The sequence below is a fragment of the Aethalodelphis obliquidens genome, unplaced genomic scaffold, assembly GCF_003676395.1.
Source record: "Aethalodelphis obliquidens isolate GAN/ISIS:26980383/991018 unplaced genomic scaffold, ASM367639v1 scaffold2, whole genome shotgun sequence".
In the NCBI taxonomy this organism is placed as follows: domain Eukaryota; kingdom Metazoa; phylum Chordata; class Mammalia; order Artiodactyla; family Delphinidae; genus Aethalodelphis; species Aethalodelphis obliquidens.
Genome location: NW_020837946.1, coordinates 11,750,014 through 11,757,684, shown reverse-complemented (window position 1 = coordinate 11,757,684; position 7,671 = coordinate 11,750,014).

Below are 7,671 nucleotides of genomic sequence, written 5' to 3'. Positions count from 1 at the left end.
AGTGAATATTTGCCAGAGAATATCGGAAACCCTCAGAAGTTGGTATTAAGAAGAGTTCAGTCTTCACATTCCCTCTTCTAAGCCCAGGCCTGAGAGCTGCTTCTCCTAGGGAAGAAGGTGGGTGGTTACCTAGAGGTGGACATAGAACCAGTCCTTGTGTCCGAGCAAGTGCCCAGGCAAAGATGCTTAACTGGATTCTGTCCAGCTTAGCATTGTCAATCCCAAAGTGTCTCGGTCTGAACAAAAAATATGTGGTCACTGTATTGGACTGAATTGTGTCACCCAAAAGATATCCACTTGCCATCTCAGAATGTGACCTTATTTGGAATGATCTTTGCAGATGTAGTGAAGGTAAGGATCTCAAAGTGAGACCATCCCGAGTGAGGGTGGCCTTTAATACAATGAGGAGAGCCCTGTATGAGACAGAAAGGGGAAGACAGAGACACAGGGGAGAAAGTCATGTGACAACTGAGGCAGGAAATGGAGATCACGCTGCCACAAGCCTAGGAACGTCAAGGACTGCCAAGAGCCACCAGAAGTGAGGAGAGAGGAGTGGATGGCTTCTCCCTCAGCGCCTCCAAAAGGACCCCACCCTGCCAACATCTTGATTCAGGACTTCTGGCCTCCAGAACTGTGAGAAAGTAAATTTCTGTTGTTTTAAGCCACCTGGTTTGTGGTACTTTGCGACAAACAGCCCTAGGCAAGTAATATTGTCACCCTGATTTGGAGAGGCCATCGGGGGGTCGAGATAGAAATGCAACCTCCTGTCTATAGGAAGGTAAAGTGAAAAGTGCATGTTGAAAGGTCAGGCACTTCCATGAGCCTCCATTTTTTTTTTTTTTTTTAATTGGAGTATAATCCCTTTACAATGTTTTGTTAGTTTCTGCTGTACAAAGAAGTGAATCAGCTATGTGTGTACATATATCCCCTCCCTCTTGAACCTCCCTCCGGCCCCCGCATCCCACCCATCTAGGTCACCACAGAGCACCGAGCTGAGCTCCCTGTGCTCTACAGCAGGTTCCCACTGCCTCTCTGTTTTACATATGGTAGCGTAGATACGTCAATCCCAACCTGCCATCATCCCACCCCCCTTCCCCCACTCAGCTCCAGAGCTCAGTTTCCAGGTTTATGCACCAAGCTGTTCCCAGCACAGGCAGGAGACGGGAAGAGATTTCTCTGGAGAAGCCACTCCGCTGGCTAGTGCCCCACTGGAACCCTCTTCTGTGAGGCCCGCAAGTCAACCAGCTCTGCCCATGCAGAAACAGCTTCCAGTCATATTTCCGTGCCACCCTCTTAACTATAAATGGAAACCAAATCATCATAAATGGAAGAAAATTCAGAGAATTAAGAGCCTGGCATGCAGAGATTTGCAAGTTAGTGGAGTACCACATTCTCTAGGAAACTGGCCCTCCTTCCCACAGCCCCAGATGCCTCTATCTTGCCCTGGATTCCTGCAGTATGACCACCTAGTCCTGTGGCATTTACGAGGGTTTTTATATCTATTTTCCTCTTTCAGACGCTGAGTTCCATATTTTATACATCCTCGTCTTCCCCACTGCACTGACTCCAGTCAAGGGTCTCCATAAATATGACTAAAGATGGGACTCACGTTGCCATGCATTCCCCCCCGCCACACACACATATTCAGCCTAACCTTGCTGCGTCAACCAGCAAACCCATGTTCTAAGAGTCCCAATGGCTGGACACATCATTCACCAGTGCACCCATGGATTGAGTGCTTCCAGATGCCAGGCACTCTGCTAAGAGTTTGACTCAAGGTTATATCATTCAATCTTTGCAGAACCCTGGAAGCTAAGAACTGCCATTGTCCCCCATGTTACAGGCAAAGAAACCAAGGCTCCCAAAAGTTTCTCAATTCATCCAGGATCACACAGACTAGATTTGGGCTTAGGCAATTTAACTTCATATCCTGGGCCCTTCAATCTTTTTTTTTTTTAGATTTTTTTGATGTGGACCATTTTTAACAGGTTTATTGAATTTGTTACAATATTGCTTCTGTTTTATGTTTTGTTTTTTTTGGTCACAAGGCATGTGGGATCTTAGCTCCCCAACCAGGGATCGAACCCACACCCCCTGCATTGGAAGGCAGGTTCTTAACCACTGGACTGCCGGGGAAGTCCCTGGGCCCTTCAATCTTAAGCCAGGTTCTTCCTCTGACATTATATGGGTCATTCGATCTGGCCATAAGACTCATTCGCCCCTTCTCCATTGATAGCCTCCCTAGCACCAGACGTCACAGGCACTCACAAGTTAAATCTAAAGGCTATGCCAAGAAGACAGAGAGGGAATTCACTGGCCAGTGTCATAGATGGGGCTCCCAACTGTGGAGTGGGAAGCAGTCAAGCCCACAGGATCCTTCCAGGCCCCACTGAGGTCCTGAGGGATCCCAGCCAATAGGGCTTCCAGTCGGTGCTCCTGTGCAGTGATGAGACTTGCATTTGGAAGGCTGAAGAGCACAGGAGGAGAAAGGAATAATCCTTCTTCTCTGCACAAACTCAGGCAAACATGGCCTCCTCCAGAGAGTAGTGCAGATTGAATATAAATCTTGGCAAGAGCCGCTATGGGTAAAAATCTACTCTGGTTCCCACACCCCACCTTGGGTAGAGATTAAGCCTTTTGGGAAGTAGATAAACTTCTTTTGGCCTCTAGGATCCCACAGCATATTGAAACAGTGGTTGTACCCAGCAGCCCTCTAGAATTACTTATGCTTAAAATTATGCTTAAAAAAATGGGAGTTCACGTACACCCATGAGGAAGCTCAATGACCTTGCAGTCTGTGGTCAGCTGAATAACGGCCCCACCAAAGATAACGAGGAAGTAATCCTTGGAACCTGTGGCTGTTACCTTATATGGCAAAAGAGACTTTGCAGGCGTGATTAAATTAAGGCTCTCCAAATGAGGAGATTACCCTGAATTATCCAGGTGAGCTCTGAATGAGATCGCTCAGTAAAAAATCCAATGGAACACAGCCCTGCTGACATCTTGAGTTTGGTCCAGTGAAACTCAGTTCAGGCTTCTTTCCTCCAGAACCGTAACAGAGTAAATGCGTGTTGTGTTAGGCCACCAAATTTGTGGTCATTTGGTAAAGCAGCCACAGGAAACTAGTACACAGACTCACGCCTACGAGTGAATAATCAGTGTATTTTGCATTCATTTAGTCTCTCCATTTTCCTTGTTACTAAAGAAGTAGCAAACATAATCATCAGATGCTTTGTGAACAAAGAATGGCAACAGCTGGTCTAGCAAATGCCGCTGCTAACTGCTAGCAGACTGGCTTCTCGTTTCTTCTGATTTGGAGGAAGGGTAAGTACGGGGCAGGCTTCAATAGGATCTATGTGTCCCAAAGTCCATTAAGATCATCTGCTGTTTCTCAACAAGTACCAAGGTAAAACACTGCAAATTCTCAGCTATCAGCATGATGCCGCAGCCCCAGACAACTGCCTCCCTGAAACCCCATCCCACATAGGTGTAGAGAGGCTGAGATCACAGTGTGATCATGGTGCCTGCAGATCAAGGGCAAGGTATAAAGTTCTTCTCTCTTGTCCTCAATAGGAAGGAACAAAGCTAGGGGACAAAATGGACTTAGCCACTGTAACTCAATTCCTATTGTTTGGGCCAAGTTGACATTTTGAATAAGAGCTTTGAGGAAATTGTTCAAGACATTTGATAGACAGTTTTGGCCACATTCCAGGCACTTCCAGTCTTCTGCAGCATTGGGTGGTAGACAGTAGACTGCTCTTAGAATTAGACAAACTCACCTTGGACACTTCGCATCTGGGCCTCAGTGTCCTCATTTGTAAAATGCAAGGATTGGGTTAGATCGGGGTTTGCACGCCAGAATCCCTTTATTTTTTATTTTATTTATTTATTTTTTGCGGTACGCGGGCCTCTCAGTGTTGTGGCCTCTCCCATTGCGGAGCACAGGCTCCGGACTCGCAGGCTCAGCGGCCATGGCTCATGGGCCCAGCTGCTCCGCAGCATGTGGGATCTTCCCGGACCGGGGCACAAACCCGTGTCCCTGCATCGGCAGGCAGACTCTCAACCACTGCGCCACCAGGGAAGCCCCAGAATCTCTTATCTACTGATTTCATTGGTCTGCGTTGTCAAAATAGTTTAAATATCATTGCTCAGTATGTAACTGAGAGATAGTCTTTTTTAGAATCTATATGCAATAAAAATTATTTTTCCTTTTACAGATAAAACTATCTAGAATGAGCAGCATTCTTTTTAAATTCTCAGTAGAGATGACTATTTTTTGAAGGGAGTACTTCGAGAGAGCAATCAAAATAATGCCAGCTAGAACTATAACTATCTTATTTGTGATAGTGAAGTCCTATGCTAACTAACCAAGTATTTAACTGAATATCACATTTCAAAGCCCCTAATTCAACCTTAGATATAAACATGTGTCTGAATTGCTAGATGCTTTGCCGAACTTTAATGCATGATATAAACTTGTAGAAGCTATCACAACATACACTTTAAGCGCCTTCTGAAATAAAACTATGAAGTCTCTAACATCAAGACACTCGGTAGAAAGTGCTGATCATTACTTGTGAAAGAAATTAACATATGCGGTACTATAGATGCCATAGGTGAGAAAGTACTTATCGGTGAATATTTTCCACAGTCACAAACTTAAGAAAATGCATTTGCAGTTCAGCAGGCTGTTAGCTCTGTGTTATTTACTGTGCAAGGGCTTCCTCTTTTTCTTTCACTTTTGTACAGGAAAGTGTTTATCTTGCTGGTAGGCAGAGCTGGAAGGTTAGAAAGACCCTCCGCACAGATGAGCATTTCCTGGAAGATGTGGAGATTAAAGGGATTCTGTAGGTCTGCCCAAGGTGGCAGTTCCTGCCTGCTCCCTTCACACGGTTGCTCTTTCTTCTGTATTACATCACTGCCCTGCCTTGACTGCTCTAAATTAACTGCTAGGAATCAAAGTATCGATGACCATTGTAGAGAGAGATTCATCTTCTCTCCTAGCACAGCAGCATGGCTTTGAAAAAGGATCCCAGCTCTACCAGCAACCAGTGGTGTGTCCTCAACCTCCATGAGTCTTGGCTGGGACTGAAACCAAGTAGGACCCTATGGGGATCTCCTGGGTATAAATCCTTTTCATGTCCCCTGTTTCTTTCTTTCTTTTTTTTTTAAATAAATTTATTTATTTATTGGCTGCATTGGGTCTTCGTTGCCGTTGTCGTTCCTCGTTGCGAGGGTTTTCTCTAGGTGCAGTGAGAGGGAGCTACTCTTCATTGTGGTTCGCGTGCTTCTCATTGCAGTGGCTTCTCTTGTTGTGGAGCATGGGCTCTAGGCACACGGGCTTCAGTAGTTGTGGCTCTCAGGCTCTAGAGTGCAGGATCAGTAGATGTGGTGCATAGGCTTAGTTGCTCCAGGGCATGTGGGACCTTCCTGGATCACGGCTTGAAACTGTGTCCCCTGCATTGGCAGGCGGATTATTAACCGTTGTGCCACCAGGGAAGTCCCATTTCTGGTTTGTGGGAAACCCCTATGCCCAGTCAGGCTGTGATGTGGGTCTCTGAGTGAGGTTAGATTTGGCTCAAAGGGGAAGATACCCCACTCCCCATCCCCTGGAGGGTTAGGGATTCCAGCATAGCTCTCGCCATAAACGCCTCCAACAAATCATCTCCTAATTCCCATGTTCTTGACCCTTTTATATTCCTTCATCTAGGTGAGAGTCACTTGGATAAGAGAGATAACTGGTTCTAGAAGATATCTTTTGAAACATGCATACGGATGGATGATAGGTAAATTTGGTATCTGACATTTATTGCATCTTTTTAAAAAATTAAGATTAATTCATAAACCATAAAATTCACTCATTTAAAGACTATAATTCAGTGGATTTTAGCATATTCATGAGGTTGTGCAAACATCACCACTATCTAATTCCAGAACATTACCATCACCCACCAAGAGAAACCCCATACCCAGTAGCAGTTACGCCCCATTCTCCACTTCCCACAGCCCTGGCAACTACTAATCTACTTTCTGTCTCCATAAATTTGCCTATTCTGGATATTTCATATACACGGAATTAAACAATATGTGGCTTCTTTCACTTAGCATAATGTTTTTAAGCTTCATCCATATTGTAGCACACATCACTATTTCATGGCTTCTTATGGCTAAAAAACAGCATTGCTTAGATATACCACATTTTGTCTATCCATTCATCAACTGATGGACATTTAGGTTGTTTTCATTTGTTGGCTATTATGACCGATATGTACAAGTTTTTGTGTGGACATGTCTTCGGTTCTCTTGGGTTTATACTTAAGAGTGGAATTGCTGGGTGACATGGTAACCCCATGTTTACCCTTTTGAGAAACTGCCAGCCTATTTTTCAAATTGCTACACCGTTTTGCAATCCTAAATGTATGAGGGCCTGATTTCTCTTCATTCTTGTCAATATTTGTGGTTGTCCATCTGTTTTATTATAGCCGCACTAGAGGCTGTGAAATGGTTATCTCATTGTGATTTTGATTTGCATATCTCCAATGACTAATGATGTTGACCATCTTTTCATATGCTTATTGACCATTTGTATATCTTCTTTGGTGAAATGTCTATTCAAATCCTTTACCTATTTTTTAATTGGGTAATTTGTCTTTTTATTGTTGACTTGTAAGAGTTCTTTACTCTCAATTTCAGACTCTTATCAGATATATGATTTGCAAATATTTTCTCCCATTCGGTGGGCTGTCTTTTTACTTCCTTTTTTTTTTTTTTTGCGGTATGCGGGCCTCTCACTGTTGTGGCCTCTCCCGTTGCGGAGCACAGGCTTCGGATGCGCAGGCTCCATATGTGCAGGTTCAGCGGCCATGGCTCACGGGCCTAGCCAGCATGTGGGATCTTCCCGGACTGGGGTACAAACCCATGTCCCCTGCATTGGCAGGCGGACTCTCAACGACTGCACCACCAGGGAAGCCCTTCACTTTCTTATTAGTGTTCTTTGAGGCATAAAGGTTTTTAATTTTGACGTGGTCCAATTTATCTATTTTTTTCTGTTGTTGACTTGTGCTTTAGGTGTCATAGCTAAGAAATCATTGCCTAATCCAAAGAAGATTTACACCTTTGTTTTCTCTTAGGAGTTTTGTTATTTTATCTGTTACATTAATTTGGTCCATTTTGTATTAATTTTTTTATATGGTGTGAGCATTTGTTGTATCTTGACATTAAATTAAAACCTCCAACTCAGCATCCTGTTACATAAGTAAATCAATTATATTTTTATAAATAGAGGTGGCTAAAAACATCTAAGCCATTAAAGAAAAGTACTTTAAACACTTTAAAATATTTATGTGTTATAAAAATTAAAGTAGTTATTGGTGTGTACATTATAAATCATCCTTATGTATTAAAAGAGATCCCCTAAGGTCCTTATTAGGCAACAGATTATTGACTTTATTTGACTTGCTATTTTTACTTAAAAGGAATGCAAGCAGCATTTCTTTAAAAGTCATAATGCATACCTTTTAATGCATTTGAGTTATTCTAACACTCAATAACTAACTTCTTTAAGGAAAAAATCATTACAAATTAACATATTACTCTTATGGCTATAACCTATCAATACCTTAGGCACACGTTAACAAAATATTATCACTCAAAATTGTTCTTGCCAAAGTG